Source organism: Camelina sativa, chromosome 7 (genome assembly GCF_030686135.1).
Source record: "Camelina sativa cultivar CO46 ecotype springtype chromosome 7, ASM3068613v1".
Lineage (NCBI taxonomy): Eukaryota > Viridiplantae > Streptophyta > Magnoliopsida > Brassicales > Brassicaceae > Camelina > Camelina sativa.
In genome coordinates, this window is record NC_141886.1 from 20220967 (window position 1) to 20238105 (window position 17139).

General features: G+C 29.9%; 1 long non-coding RNA gene across 6 annotated transcripts; it reads right to left on the reverse strand.

Moving 5' to 3' along the window:
* Positions 1-11236: 11236 nt before the first annotated feature.
* Positions 11237-12666, reverse strand: LOC104701384 (uncharacterized). 6 transcript variants are annotated; one of them, XR_015562154.1, is made up of 5 exons: positions 12306-12666; positions 12010-12148; positions 11867-11917; positions 11684-11725; positions 11237-11571 (listed from the first exon to the last, which is right to left on the reverse strand). It is a non-coding gene; the product is annotated as an uncharacterized LOC104701384 (long non-coding RNA). The 6 variants fall into 6 exon arrangements; XR_015562155.1 differs by having other exon boundaries at positions 11684-11703; positions 12306-12663; XR_015562152.1 differs by having other exon boundaries at positions 11684-11703; positions 11831-11917; positions 12306-12663.
* Between the last annotated feature and the right edge of the window lie 4473 nt (positions 12667-17139).

A 17139-nucleotide genomic window follows, 5' to 3' on the forward strand; every position in this document is an offset into this window, starting at 1 on the left:
CATTCGCACAGGTCTTTTGATTTTAGGTTGATCTTAGTGTCCAATGCCCATTGTAAGTAATTGTCTCCAGAGACATTAAGGGCAGCATATTAAAGATTGTTTAGCTTTGCCATCTACACAATGCAAAACATGAATCTGATCATTAGCATGCGGTATTTGAGACCGAAACATGCATTTATTTTAGTCTTAGATCATGCGGTATTTGAGTCCGAACCATGTCATCAATTTAAACCTTAGGCCATGCAGTATTTGAGACCGAAACATGCCATGCCTTTATCAATAATTTTGTGGCTTTAACATGCATGAAAATAATCCTAGACAAATTCTAGTATGAACAGGAAATATGCACATAATTTCAGGTTTTAGCAATTTTCCCTTTTCTTAGATAAATTTCCTTTTTCTGAAATTTTCCTTTTTCTTAGAATGAATTCCTTTTCTAGTTAGGATTAAGACAAAATTTTAGGAAATATTTTCTAGGCTTTTAGGATAATGTCTAGAATTAATTTGGGAGTTATCCTAATTTTATGTTTTGATTTTTCATGCAAAACATAGAACAATTTCGATTTTAAGATCTTAGATTTTAGGGTTTTGATTTCAGACAAACAATCAAGAACAATCGGATTTACAACTTAGAACAAACAGCTTAATATTTTTCTCTATTCGATTTTAGGGTTTAAGTTCTAAGGTTTTCATGCAACAAGCAAACAAGCAATATCAACCAGATTTTAAACATATCATAATCAGTTCAATTGCAATCAATCTAAGCAATCCTAAACCTCAAACAATCGGATTTTAAAGTTTTAGGGTTTTAGGGTTTCAGGATTTCAAAGCTCAGGGTTTTGTTTGTTGATTGTTTACTTGTAGATTTTAGGGTTCTTATAGAGTTTAGATCCAGATTCGATTCATATGTGTCCAATAAGTTAGATTGATTTACCTTCCACCGTTTGGGGTTGACTGGAATTGATCCGGGAGCTAAAGACCTCGGATATACCTTGATTTTGATCACGAACCTCGGACTAGTCACGAACAAAACTTGATCACGAACTGAAACTTGACCACGAACAGGATTGATCACGAACTAGAACCACCGCCAAGCTACGAACTTGATATGGTTGAGAGCTTGGACGAACAGGGGTTTTATGTGCGGCGGTTTTTAGGGTTTTAGGGTTAGGGAATTTTTTCAGTGGAGTTTAGGGCAAACTCGTGCTGATAATGTGTTGTAAACTAGAGAAACTCGAAGGAGGTTTTCTCTTCTTATTCTTCATTAAGTTCGATAATCATACATATATATAGTGAAGTGAAGGACAAAGCTTTATCACTTTAGGAAACACTAAACCGACTTAGTACAAAGGAGGTGGCGGATGGGTCTTATTGTCTTGGACGTGTATGGGCCGGTTATGGAAGTCCACTCCAAATGTTTTACAACAAAATCCTAAAGCGTTTACGAGAACACTAACCAGTATGTTGTCTTCTCAAGCACTTTTGCATCTTATAAGTTTTGTAAATGGCTCCTTCGGGATACATGATAAGTGCTCTCATACATTCAACACAGAACAAAAGAGTAAGTTAGTAATTGTAGCCGAGTTGAGAAAAAAAAATTACGAAGAAGAATTGTAAACTTACATATAGGGATTACGTCTTCTTTGGACTGATTGTCTTCTTCTTGATTATATGAACCTCTTTTAACACTGGGAAGCTTAAAATCGATTACTAATCCCTGTAATGTTGTAAAGACAAATACATATCAAAATTCATTTATCATTATATACACTGATAAATTTTTGCCTATTTTGTTTCCCGAAAGAACCTTTCTTCAAACAAATTTAAGGTAGAGCAACAATTACTGATTTTGTAGACAACATTCTTATTTCAATCTCCAAAAAGTTTAATTTGTATGCTAACTGTGATATCATGGGATGATTGACGGAATCATAAGTAGCTTACCTGATTAGTGGAATTGCCAAGGAGGTCATAGGTCGAATACACTGAAAGCTCAATTCGGAATCCATTGATCAATGAATCTATTAGACTAATACATATCTTGCTTGAATCATCGTAGAATTGCAGGTTTGGGGGTTTCGGAAAATCGGGATCAGATCGAATTCATCCCAGGATATAAAAACGGTAACATTTTTTCTAAAAATTGAGAAGACAAAACAAAATCTGAGTAATGGAAGAAAACTAGGGGTGGGCGTTCGGTTTTTCGGTTTGGTTTTTTTGGTTTACGGTTTTTTTGGTTTTATAAAAATTGAACCATATAGAAATCATATGTAATTCGGTTTGGTTACGGTTCAGTTTTTTCGGTTTATTGTTTTTTCGGTTTTATCAAAAATGAAACCATATAAAAACCATACGTATAACGGTTTGGTTTGGTTTCGGTTTAGTCTCGGTTTTTAAAGGTTATTCCAGTTGATACGTAACTAATAAATAAGCATAAAAGTAAAACCTAAACATAATTCAAAAAAATAGAATCCAAATATAGTTTTGTAAACTCAAATACTTAATTGAAATTTAAACTTTTAAAAGTAAAGGCTATTGAAAAAGAAATCCAGAAAAAAAAACTTGGAGATCAATAACTATAAGCCCAATAAATAAAAAATAAATGATATTGTTATACAATATAAATTTATAAGTTGAAAAAACTAATTATCCTAAATTTTTATAAAAAACCAAAAAAAACCATTCGGTTTTACGGTTTTTAACTAGACTAAACCTAAATCAAATGATTAATTAAAATAAAAACCAAACGGACTTTTAGACTTAACCATAACCAAGCCAAACCATTTATTTCGGTTTGGTTCGGTTCGGTTTTTCGGATTTCGGGTTTTTTGCCCACCCCTAAAGAAAACCGATCGTCTGTTTCGAAAGGAAGAAGACAAGTATTATCTTTCCCTTTCTCCTCCGATTAAAAGTTTGAGAATACCAAACAATTTAGTAACATGTCGGCCCATTTAAGTCCAATAACTTACCCAATAAATTTTTCCCCTAATTGAATATAATTACTTAAATAAAACTATTAGTCTAACTCTAAATGATATACATGTCTAAATCAATTATTTTAACAAAAACACCATTAATTTAATTATAATGAGTTCATACCAAACCATATTGTTTATCTATATGTTTTAGAGCCAGTAATATTTATAATCGTAATTATCTATATGTAGATTTATATTCCTACTACTAAAATGATGAAATTGAATTATTTATTATCTATCCAAATTCGTTTTACAAAATATGATGTTCTGTAATATGATTTTTAAAATCTCTTATCCAATAATAATATAGAAATATATACTATGAGAATTGATTATATATAAACGAATATTCCTCCGCGCTGTAGCGTAGATCCGATCCTAGTACTTGAGAATTGAGTAAACCTATTAAGGAAATGTGTACACAGCAATAGACAGAGAAGCTATAATCTATTGATTTTTTTTTCAGTTTCAAGAGTCTGAGACACTGTAATTAGTTGAGTTTTATATGTTTATATTATGGACCTCTATTTCTATGGTATTTACATGTTCTTAAGCGGAAAAGGTTTAGAACAAATTTCAAGCGTTAATATATATTTTCTAACAAATTGCTTGCAAACCGGAGGATGATTTCGATCTTGATTCATGAAAGTTCTCGGTATACTTAGAAAGCAAGAGATCTGAGAAGGGTGCAAAATTCTAATTTTAAAATTAGAAGGATCAAAAATTATTTATCTTATGTGAACTTTGTTTAAATTAGGGGGTTACATGAAAATAACATGAGGGACTAAAATTGGTAAGAGCCATTTGGAATTATTTTAGTTTTGGATTGACATTTCATTTTTTTTCTTTACTTTCAGAAAAAAAAACATGAATTTTGAGACATCAAAAATGAAATTTGACTTATATATTCTGCCTTTTTATTATTATTCATCTTTTTCTGTTTTTATGTTATAAGGTTCTCAACTGTTTCTTAAAAACAATATTAAAATTATTTCAGATTATTATTTTTGTCTAACCCGAATAATATTTACAAAAACACAGAATTTTCATAAGAAAAACAATCTACTTTTTTTTTTTGTGCATAATGTTGATGGTGGTAACTGTGTTTGCAAGTCTTTTAATAAACCGATCATAGTATTATATCTCAGAAGTTTTCCTCGATCAAATAATTTAGTTGAAGATGACACTCCAATTTTATATCTCTCACTATAATTGGAGTCTTCAAAATCGAATTCTGTAAATTCAATGCATAAGTAACAATTTATTAATTTGTCGATTATCTTACACAAATTTAACACTCCATCTCCTATGGCACATGCTAAATTTTATATCTCTCACCATAATTGGAGTCTTTAGATTAAATTTGAATAATAGATACGAAAAAATATTAATTATATTTTTAAACAAGAACGAAATTTCAGCATTTCATATTATATTACTAATATATAGGCTCAGCATTTCAACAAACTATGACCCGAGGCAAAGAACATTCCCCATTCAGCTCACGTTTAGTGAAACATAAAACACAATTATATAACTAAAATATAGGACTAGCCGTATATCAAAATTTTCTTATTAGCAGTGTTCAAGAAAGCGCTAGGTGGTGACTCAGCGCCTAGCGCCTAGAACGCTTAGTCGGAGTTTCGACGGTTTTTAGGCGGTTTAGACGTTTACGAAATAAAATATTATATATAAAAATATGTAAAAATATATGTTAGAAAAATAAAAAAATATATAAATTATAAACAAAAGTAGGAAAAATACATTTATTTAAGTTATATTAACAACATATAAATGTTTATAATTACGAATACAGATATAAAACTTAATAGCTTTTATTATATGTAGTTAAAAATCAAAAATAAATATTAAAATAAAATTTATATAATTTTAAGCTGTTCAAGCAATCATCTAGGTGTCTGCTGAGCAGGCGCTTAGGCGGCCGCCTAGACCGCTTTCTTGAACACTGCTTATTAGAGATGTAACCAAAAATTCCCAAAACTGAAAATAACCACAAAGCAACGAAAAGAAACTTTGTGATCCTTACCAATTACCATTTATAATTAAAAGCAAAATAAACTCTCACCTATATATAATTCAATAAATATAAAATACATAAACAAAATAAATTAAAACATTTATGATTTATCCATATAAAATATAAAAACTTCAAAAGTTATGAGAAATATATATAAGATGGGATGAGTTGGCAATATATTTGAAAATTTTCATTGACCTATTTATGTCAAATATATAGATAAATAAATGGGTAAGAGAGGGAAACGAGTAATTCAGAAAACTGAAAAACGTTATCTAAACTATTATCGTGATGAAATCATATAATTTGGATAGTTAGTTCAATAGCAACTTGCTTACGGGGATGGGTTTGACTCGCTTGAAAATTTACATCACTCGATTTGGGGAGTTTTATATGTGAAATGTATAAATTATTATTAAAAATACAGTTATGAGATGAAAAATTATAGAGAAATACCCTAAAATAGCACTAAACCAAATTTTATGGACAATTATAGCACACATTTCATAAATTTCCAAAAATAGCACTATTTAACATATTAAAATATTTAAAATTAATTTTTAGAATTTGTTTTTTTATGTTTGGATTCTCAATTTCACATTTAGGGTATAGTTTTGAGGGGTAGGGTTTAGTATTTTGAATTTAGGATTTAATTTTAGAAGATTAATTAGTGCTATTTTTGGAATTTTAGAGATGTTGTGCTAAGTTTGGAACAAAAACTTGTTTTGGTGCTATTTTTGAGAATCTCCCAAAATTATATATGGTATGGAACATACCACATTTCTTTTACTATTTCTTTTCCTGAAATAGTCATACCACATTTTCCTATTACTTTTTAATATAGTTGTCTTTACAAATTGGATCATTATTTTTGTATGACGCCGAATAAAAAATAATTCGAATACTAATCTGGTATGAGTTTGGATTATGAATGTTAACATTCCTCAAAAATATGTTTACAAACATAACCCCATACATACATAATATATTATTTTATTTTATTTTGTCAACCCATAAGTAATATATTATAAACCTCGTAACAAATTTAATTTTTGAAATCAACCCTGCACGTATGTGCGGGTCCGTACCTAGTATATGTTATATGAGGATGTTATAAATTATCAATGTATCACCCCAAATCCAACAAGTGTTGGAGGATCGTGCTATTTAATATATTTATGCAAAATCTAAACACTTGTTTGATGAGATAATATAGCGTACTTATTATCAAAGTCTTTTAATTAAGATCAGATTTGGCATATTGTACAAATTTAGTATGAGCCCATGATAACTATATATATACATATATTTTTTTTTTCTATTTCTTAGGTAAAGTATTATTCAAATTGAGCATGTATTTTGTTTTCTGAAATGGTTGGAAAGTGATTAGCTCTTTTGGACCTGAAACAGAACTAAAGAAGTGGTGAATGTCGACGTTGACATTGTAAAATATTCATTTGATATTTTGTCTGACAACGGAAAAACAATTTTTGATAGTATACTTAATATGAACAGATTTTTTCTGGAGAAAAAAGTTCGTACACCAAACGAAGACAGTAATTTTTCGAACCTAGGCAAAGCTTCGGTAAGACAATCAACAACTTGACCTGTTGTAGAAATGTGTTTAGTGTCTATGTACACTTGAAAGTTAAAACATAGGGATATCGTATGTAAATGATTGTGTGTTTTTATTTATTAACGTAAATCATTATTTATACAAAGCTAGTTACATATACTGGTAGGATTAAATCAAGATAAAGTAGTATTAACATACAGTGTTATTCTAATATATATTCTCACACTAAACCAGTTCAATTGTGCTACATTATTTTTTTGTATCTTGAATAACCTCACACTAAATCAGTTCAGTTGTACTAAATTAATTTTCTTCCACTTTTTAATTTTTATATGAAAAATCTAAAAAAAATGTTTGATGAAACAAGAGAATTTGTTAGAAATACCCCAAAAGGGTACTCTTTTTCAAAAATACATTTTTTGAATATTTTCATTTTTACCCCATTTTACACAATTACAATATGTTAAATTAATTTTTATAATTTTCTTTTAGGTTTGGGTTCTCTATTTTATATTTAGGATATAGTATTGAGGGGTTAGGGTTTAATATTTGGACTTTAGGGCTTAGAATTTAGTTATTTTATACATAGATTAGGATAATTTTGAAAATGAACAACATAAAACGTTATTTTTGAAAAGTGACATAGGGAAAGAACTATTTTGAAAATCCTCTATCAAAAAGTGTAGATTTAAGATAAGTAGATCTATCATATTGTACATATTTAGTGTGAGCAGCCGAACTTTGTTTTCTTTGTCTTATTCGCAAATGCATATACATTGCTAAAAATGTGAATTAGATCTTCATTTCTTATACATCAAAGAATGTATGTAGGAGAGATTGTAGGAAAATTAATGGTAGGAGAGATGTGTGAATTATATAGTAAATAAATTAATGGTATTTGTATTTATCGGATAGGTGGCAAATAATGTTAAGTACTATATACTATATGCAATTATGAATAATCCTACTATATTAATTGAGAAGTACATTTATAAAAATAACATTCAAAGTGTAAAAAATTACATTAGAATGCTATTAGAAATAGTAACAAAATAGTTAGGATCCTTAAGGATAATTAAGACAATTTAACTAGGATAAAAAAATTAGTTTATTAATAATCTATATTAACATTTTCACAGCAATTTTGGCAAAGAAGGCTTGGAGTTGGGAAATATTTACACTCCATGCCATTGTAATTAATATATTTTTAAACCACAAAATCGAAACAAACAATATCAAAATCATTAAGTTGATCCAGTTATTGAAACCATTACAACCTTCCTTAACTACCTTCGACTGCATGCCTAATTTCCTGCAAATTTTTTTTTAAAAAACTATCAATCAATCGTAATCAATTAGTGTTACTTTGATATCAATCTCCAAACTCCAAAATTCATCAATCATACGATATTTGTGGAACGTAATATTCTCAATCCTAACTAAAAAATCAAAACTTCCCAAACAACTCGGTTCCCTAATATTCTATAATCTATACATTAGATCCGCGATCATAACAATACCCATTTATGAACTATATAAACACAGCCTCACCAACATAGATCCACAACCAAACACATCGACAACCAAATTTACCAATAACATTTTGGTTCTGATATCATTCAGCCTTCTAGACGACACTCTATCTCTCGCTTTTCGTGAATCTATTTAATCAGAAGACACTACTCAATATCCAAGGAAAACCATTGTATTACTTATCGATTCAGTTGAGGTCTGAATATATGTTTACAAGTCAATAGTAAATTTTATTCTCGATCACTTGATTCAAACATTGCACTGACATTTATGTGGTATATTTATGTTTTCAGGTCGGGAAAGTCAAACTAATGAGCACCATCGACGCAATTGATACTGATTGGGTTGGTATTACTTTAGTTATCATGCCTTCAATAAAAAAAAGGGGTGCTTGCAAAACTAGACCCCTAACTTGAGTCAATTGCAAAACTGACTACATCTTTTGCTTTCTCCAACATTTGCCACTTTTTCCCAATTAAATCTTTATGTAATCATTGTATTCACAAAAATGCCATTATTTCTAATTTATTTGAATTTCTTGCGAAAATGTTTATTACATCTATATCCTAATCTTCTTCTTTTATTTACGGTTTTGCCACCGCCATCAATTTTTCAACAATCATGAACAAACAAATTTGAAACTCTTAAAGCTTCAAAAACCTGAATTTGTAAGCTTAAATAACACCCAATGCTATCAGAACTTCATTTTCTTCCATCTACTCTCCATTTTAATCCAAGAAAGTTTGCAAGTGCATTCATCTTGTTATATGTCATGATTCTTAGATAGTGATTCAATTGGTGCTGGGTTTCTTCTGTGGTGACTAAAGACGACGTCCTCGGTGCTTGACATTGCGAAACAACCACTGATAAGATTATTTTCTGGTAGATTTCGTGATTTTCCTTGATTTTTTTTTTGCGAAATTAGACTTCATTTGTTAGTCTAACCGTCATAAAATCATGTAAAGTCTACTATGTGGTCAATTTTGCAATAAAAAATTTATCGAGTTTCGAGCCCGTAGACTGAAATTTCAGTCTCCTTAAATTCATTTGAAAACAAAAAAATATGGTTAGCTCTGCCTGAGCTGGAGTTGTCCCTCCAGCGTTCTATTGGATACTTTGTTTGCAGTCTACTAAGGTGTATTTTTGCAATTGACCAAATTCTTGACTTTTTAGTTATGACTGCCGGACGAAGTCTTCTTCCGATAATAAAATAGTAAACTTCTATAGTGGCTATTTTTTGGATTTGACCAAAATATAAAAACAATGACTGTAATATTATTGATATAAAATTAATTAGTTGACTGCAAAAGAAGTCTACGGCAGACTGCAAACGAAGTCAACATTCCTGGAGACTTCGTACGTAGTCTACATTGCGAAAGTCAAACTTGGTCAATTGCAAAACTAACCACAACGAAGTTTACTTTTTCTAGTTGACGGATAGATGAAGTCTACTTGTCAGCTAGAAGTCTACTACCAAGTCAATGGTTTGGTCAATTGCAAAAATAACTAGAGTTGACTGTAATCGAAGCTAACTTGTTGAAACTTCCTAAGAAGTCTACTATGTTCTATGTTTTTAATTGCAAAACTGACCAAAAAATTAACAAAGAAAGACAACAAAAGAAGTCAACTATCCTAGTAGACTTCGTCCGGTGTCTGCTTTATTAAATTGTAATTGCAAAAATAGACCACACAAAATAGACTTCGAGTTAAAGTCTCTGCGTAGAGGCTTTTTTATGTCTAAAATGTTGACATCAACATGAAGTCGTCGTAATTTGAAAACCAATTTATTGCAAATTGGTGAATAATTTTTAAGATTTTCTTGTTGTATTCTTTGATATATGTTATGTACTTGCCTCTGTATGTTTTTGAAATGATTATATATTATACATATGGAGAAATCAAGTTTTTGGTTTTCTTAGGCAGTTAGGTCATTAACTTAGACTTAATTTGGAAGTCAACGTGTTGGAGTTCTGTGTGAAGTCTGTATTGATGACAAGAAAAATAATCTCGGTTTTAGAAAACCAATTCCGGTTTATTTGAAACAGTACCAGAAAAATATAAAAAAACCGACTTCTCTGGCAGACTTCTTTACCAACTAACGTCAAATCAATTTTAACTTTGTAATGATTATGTCGACAACTTCTCTGGCAGACTTCTGCACTGGTAACTAAACCGTCTGCAAATCAATCAAATCAATTTAATATTTGTAATGATTATGCTGAAGACTTATCTAAAAGACTTCTTCAAAGAATGTAGAATTCTATAAGTATGAAATGAAGTGATATAGAAATTTTCTAAGAATTACACAACCGTGAATGATTTCAGTCTACAATACTACAATGAAGTGTATTCTTAGTTATTAATTGTTACACTAAATTTTATTGAAATTACAAATTTCTAGGATTTTTTTTCAGTTTTTAGATAATTTGACAAATTAAAAGAGAAACCTGCCATAATTTTATATAAAAAAAATTATTATATTTATATGAAACATGAATACAAAATATTTATATTATAAAGTAAAAATACATAATTAAAAATAAGTTCAAACAACTTTTGTATTTAAACTTGTGAATTTTCCATACTGTTAGACCTTGAAACTTCTTTGATATCATTATGTAACCAGCTTCAACCTGCAACAAAATAACACAAACACATGAAAGAAGCATTAATAATCTAAATTTACATAAAATGATATGATATGCATTAAGTTGTAGGTATAACTTAATCTAAATTACAAACTCATTATTAAGAAAAAAAAAGTAACTCTAATAATTGAAGTAGGAACTTCTCCCCCAAACAGTAATTACAATTTCTATTTATGAACTTCTCCCCCAAACAGTAATTACAATTTCTATTTATGTAGTTACTAGTTAATCATTAATCATCTTTAGGTTATTATTCTGGCAAAAACTATTTTTAAACATACAAAAATCTTTTGGAGCAATCTCCAAACATGGCAAGCACATCATACTTTTTGGTCAGAATTTTCATTAAAAAATATTCATCGAATTTATCATTTAACAGAGAAATTAAAAAATATTTGTTATTGCTTTGTTTGGTCTTTCCGAGTTAAAAACTCAAATCGATGTGGTTTATGAAAAACATAAGTTAAGAGAGAGATAAAGACTTCATAATTAATGCGATAAACTGAGAAAATAAATTGTTAAACCGTATTTACATATTATGCCCCAACCCCCAAATAAAACTTAAAGTTTACAAAACAACCCCGCAAAAACAAAAGCGTTAAGATTCCCCCTCTTACTCCGTCTGCCTAAACAAAAGTCATAACGGTTTACCAGCTAACTAAACCCCGTTTACTTCTCTAATTGTTCAAATTTTGGTTCAAGCCTGGTTCGATTGGACCTTGGAGGCTTATCGGCGGCGTATTGATCTTCAATGGAGATTCCTTCGTTGTCATCACTTCCAGATCTGAAGACGTCGTACTAGGGTTACAAAGTAAAAGCAACACAAGGAACAAATAATAACACCAAAATCAGACATAAGTGAAGGAATGGTGTCATTCAATGGAATTAGTTGTACACATATGGTCTCTACCTTTGATCTCCTTCTTTGATCTGATTCACAAAATAATGAAACCTTAAAAATTGTAGTTGTAATCAAAACCAACAACAACAACAACAACTTTAAAAAAAAAAAAGCAAATTCATCGATCAAATCATTAGAACCAGATTATGTTGTTACCTTTTTAAGAAGGTTTGGCAACGATTGAGTACATACCTCTCAGAGACTTGTTTGCTCTCCCGTCGCCATTATAATGCTTCAACTATTCTGAGAATTAGAAGACAAAGAAATTATCCGACACCACAATCAGTTAACAAAAATATATTACAATAAAACAAGATAATGGATCTATTTATTACCCTTTTTGAGTATCCTTCTAAGGACGAACATCTAACAAGGATCGTCATATCCGCTTGAGATAAAATACATCATACCTGCTTTCTCCAGATCCATTACTTTAGCCGCCAGTAACCTAAACGATATTGGTTTCTCAAATCCCTTTCAAAGAACACCAACAAAAACAAAATAAATGACAGTTAAAAGAAATGCACCGATCGGGAGGAATCGGAGTAAGAAGACGAAGAAGAAACAGAGGAACATGAGGGTGCTCGCCTCGACGGTGTCGTTTCAAGCTAAGACAGATCTATTTCAGTACCTTGAGGATTTCTTCGGAGGAGAAGTATGGTTTCGAATTTGGGGAATTCCTTTCTCTGCGGCGAAGTTTTGTCCCATGACTGTGAGATTCACGAGACAACATATGCGAGAGTTTAAGGTTCTAACAAAGATTGGTGTTGATGAGAGAAGGGAGCGAGAGTGGCTGATATATTTGAAGAGAGAAAAGAGAGGAAGAACACAAATCCAAAGAGAAAACAAAAGGGAATAAGAATGTTGAACATTAGAGAGAAAATGAAAAGAAAATTAGGTCGAATCAGATCCCAGATTTTAGTCTTTTACTCTTTTTTGTGATATTAATGTCTGCTCAGACTGCGGTGGCTGAGAGATCACATAAAAAAACTAGGTTTGACTTGCAGAAAACTATATATATGGTTAAATTATCCGGTTAGGTTAAAATTAAGGAATCAGTATGCATTCGGTTAGGTTCAACTATCGATTTGGTTAAATTGTCGGTAAAATTAAAATAATATAATATTAATAGTTGATGGCATTACAAAGTCAACCACCAATAGTCTACAGAGAAGTCTACTTAAGCAAACCCTAAATCAAATAATTTTAACCTAATCCGTCTTTCCTCCCTTAATTTGACTAGTTTATATGTAAATTTATTTTATTTAAATGGAGGAAGTCTATGTGGTTATTATTTGGTTAATAGGTTTACCAAATTATTTTTTATAATTTTTTTAATTAAAATTTAAACTATAATTAAGGAGTAGACATATTTTTATGTCTTCCATTTGGCGTCAATTTAAAATCCACCGTAAAGAAATCTATTGCAAACTTCCTCGGGTTACATCTGTCATTTTGGCTTCTATTTTTTGTTTGGTCGTAAGGGAGTCAACTGTAATTTAAGTACCCTTAGTGGTTACGTTTCTCAAATATCGAATATGGGGTCTACGTTTTCATTCAAATGCAAATAAAGGTACAAAAAATGCAATTGTCTCATTTTAAAAAGTGACTCATATACATGCTGGAGTCTAAATATGTGAAAAGTAAATCACAAAAATCAAAATTTTCAGAGTGATCTTTTTTTTCCTGAATAAAAAACAGAGTATTATTTTTAGATGATTTACTTTTGTTGTTTAATTGTCTTTTGTTGTTCTATTTTCTATTTCCAGATAATCCCCTATATAATAAAATGGAAGTACAGAACATTTTTTTGTAGATTATATAATTTTAATAAGTTGGTTACAAATAGGTATAAATTAAGTTTTATATTATTTGTATAGTCTGGATTTATTGTTTCCAAAAATCTTAAAGAGAATATTTTAAAGAATCATTTGATATATCATCTAACTTACCATATTAATTTTTTATATTAAATTATTCATCAAATAAAATCTTTTGATATCTAACTTAACATATTAATTTGTTAATTATTATTATACTTCACCTCTCATTTTTATATATGAGTCTATTTTGTGAAACAAATAAATTATTATATTATTTATTATAATTAAAAAAATAGTTTTATTTTCGGATATACCATAAGTTGAAATTTTGAAAAACAAATATAAATGATTCAATCTATAAAATATTCAATTTTTATTAATATTATTCTTTAAAAATAATATCTATTGAAGTAAAAAAATTACTGTGTAACGGATCAAAAGTTGAATATTTAAATTCATTTTCATACTTTTTGTTGAATTTTATATTTTATATAATATAATTAACTTTAAATAATTTATTTTGAAATATTTTTAAAATATTGAAACTTGATATTAAAGTTAGAAACTATAAACACTTTAAATTGGTTTGTTATAGCACTACACTAGTAAAGCGACTTGAAGTATATTTGTTTGTGTAGCAAACAACCATAAAGTATTCTAGTGTAGTGGTTTACTAACTTGTTGTTGTCTCTCAAAGGTGATGAGTTCGATCGGGTTCAAATCTCATATATGTTTTTTTTTCTAAGCAAAACGACGTCGTTTTGAAGTTTTAATTGAATCTGTTAACATTGGCTTAACCCGTTAAATTAGTCCGTTGGTTGATTTGTCAAAGTGTCTTATTTTGGCAGAGTCAACAAAAATTTGCGATTTATTCAAAAAGTCAATAAAAGTTAAGTATTTATTTTACCATATGTAAAGTTCATGCTTTTTCCAACAATTTTGGTAAGTTGAGGAATTTTATGACATTTTTCCCGATTTGATTTAGTGATTTTGTGAACAATCTAAACTTGTTTTTAAAGCTGATTTATTACCTAGAATTTTTCAAAGAGATTTGGATTTTCTGGTTTTAAATTTAGATAATATTTGCAGTGAGAACTGATTTATTTTACAGAAGAGTTTAGAGTTCTAGATCTTATCTTAATTGCTTGAATCCTAATTTATTGATTGATTTAATATTTCATAAATTCCTGAGAATTTTCCCTAGGTCTAGCGTTTTTTAAGTCCTGAATTTACAACACTTTTTAATTCTGTTTCTGCATTGTTTTTAAATTAATATTTTGATTTAGCATAATTAAAAGATTAATAAGTCTATTGTGTGATCTAGAGTCTCTGTGGATTCGACCCCTAGAGTATTACAACTGCAAGACTGTTAGTAACATTAGGGTATTACAATTTGAGCATATGAAAAGTTATGGTAGAATATGTGTATCTAGTTGGAAAAACGAGCTATTTCTCCCCGAGAACTATCATATCTAGGTAGATGGAGCCGGAACTATGATCTCGATCTATATGTCTACGAAAACAAAGTTTGAAATCTATTTCTCCCCAAATCAAAAGTTCTAAATCTAAATCTCCTCAAATTAATAATTTAATATCTATTTATCCACATACATGAGTTCCATCGGGTTTGATATTTATTTAACCGATTATTAAAAAATTTAAACCAAAAAAACCCAGATTTTAATCCGGTTAGAGCACAAACCCAATAAACCCAGATTTAGAACACAATCCCCGTTTTTTTGGACAAATCAACACAATCCCAATTAATTTGTAGTTCATCATATCATTCTTTGCTTCGTCGTCGAATAATCCGACGACCTGGATCCATTAACGGGTCAGAGCAAGAGGAAGTAATGGGACTCGTCGACTTTAACGGTGGGCAACGGTCATTGTATCTCATCACCGACGCGAGCAAAAACCGCGACCTGAGCAGGACGGAGAATTTCAAGATCGCCGTAAGCGAGCTCCACGCTGTATGATTTGTTGATTAGGTGGAGAATCGTGCTGTGGATTGTGAGAATCACTTCCTCCGTCGTGAGAGGAGGAGCTGAAGCAGTATCGGAGACGGTGAGATCCGGGAAGATATCATTGACAAGATCGTTCACATCGATTGAAGGATAGAGATTGTTTTTATCACAAGAGGAAGAAGAGGAGGAGTTCGGAAGATGAGCTTCGGTGGTTGAAGCATCACTCTCTCGAGACTCGTGTGTAGAGATTTACTTACAATTCCCCAATTTCTTACTTCACTACTCTCTCTCTCTCCTTCGTTGTTTTCGATTTACTTTATAATGGCTTGGGTGTTATTGATTTTTCACTTTTAATTTGTGGTCTCTTGAATTACTCTCCGTTGAATAAATAAGTGTGATATGGGGTTTTGCTAAAGTTTTGATTTTTGTTGTTCTTGTTGTTGTTGTTTAGAGAATGATGAAACTTTGAGTTTTTCTGTCATTTCTGGAGCGGATTATACAAGTTTGGTAATCTGAGATTTAGGAAAAATTGAAATAGTTTGTTTGTTGTGTGAGTTTGCTGGATTAGGAGGAGGAAGACGAAGGGGAATGAAGAAGAATTTTTGATTTTGATTTAGGGAGAAATAGATTTCGATTTATTTTGGTTTATTATTGGTTTACATGGTTTAGTTTTGGAGTTAAAGCTTAAGCCAATGTAATCCAGTTATATGGAGATTTAGATTTCCAACTTTTGATTTGGGGAGAAATAGATTTCAAAGTTCGTTTTCAGAGACATAGATCGAGGTCATAGTTCCGGCTCCATCTAGCTAGATATGATATAGTTCTCGGGGAGAAATAGCTCGTTTTCCCGTATCTAGTCGAATTTGTGATTTATTTTCTTTGTAAGAATAAAGATAGCTTATAATGTATATCTAATATTTATGATTACAAAAAATTTGTATGATCATAAATTTAGAAAAGAATATTCTTTTGAGATTAATTTTTTAGTTATAATTTTTATCATATGCAATGAATTTTTTAGTAATAACTTGTGACTATTTGAAACTAACTTCTAATGATAAGATTGGACATTATGATAGTCACAAAATATCATGATTTTTGAGTATTTGTTAAAATTTTGCGACAAATTTTTAATTATCATTTGTGGCCATTTGAGACTATAGTTGCATAATTATAAGATACATAATTAAAACATTATTTTAAACACGAATTGTGACGATTTAAAGACGTTTTGTTAATCTGTAATTGAGACAGTTTTGTTACTTTTTTGTGTCGTAATTATTAATTACAAAATGGTTAATAATATATTCGTTGCAACTCTTGTGACTTTTTTATTACAAATAAAAATTTGTGACGATTGTATTGTAACCATTCAAAAATCGTCACAAATTCATAACAATGTTTATATTGCGACTAAATTCTTTTTATTGTGACTAAATATTTTCCTTAATAAAATTATTTTGTTGTAGTGGATATGAATCGTTTCTGAAAATCGAAAAAAAAGACCAACAATAATGTTTTTCACTTTCCTTCTCTAAATATCTGACGCGATTGGGCTTTATAATTAGTGATGGGCCTCGACTGATTTAATACCCAATGGGCATCAACCGATTTAATACCCATACAAAAAAATTAAAATGGTCAACAAATCCAATAACCAATTTAAATAAAAAAA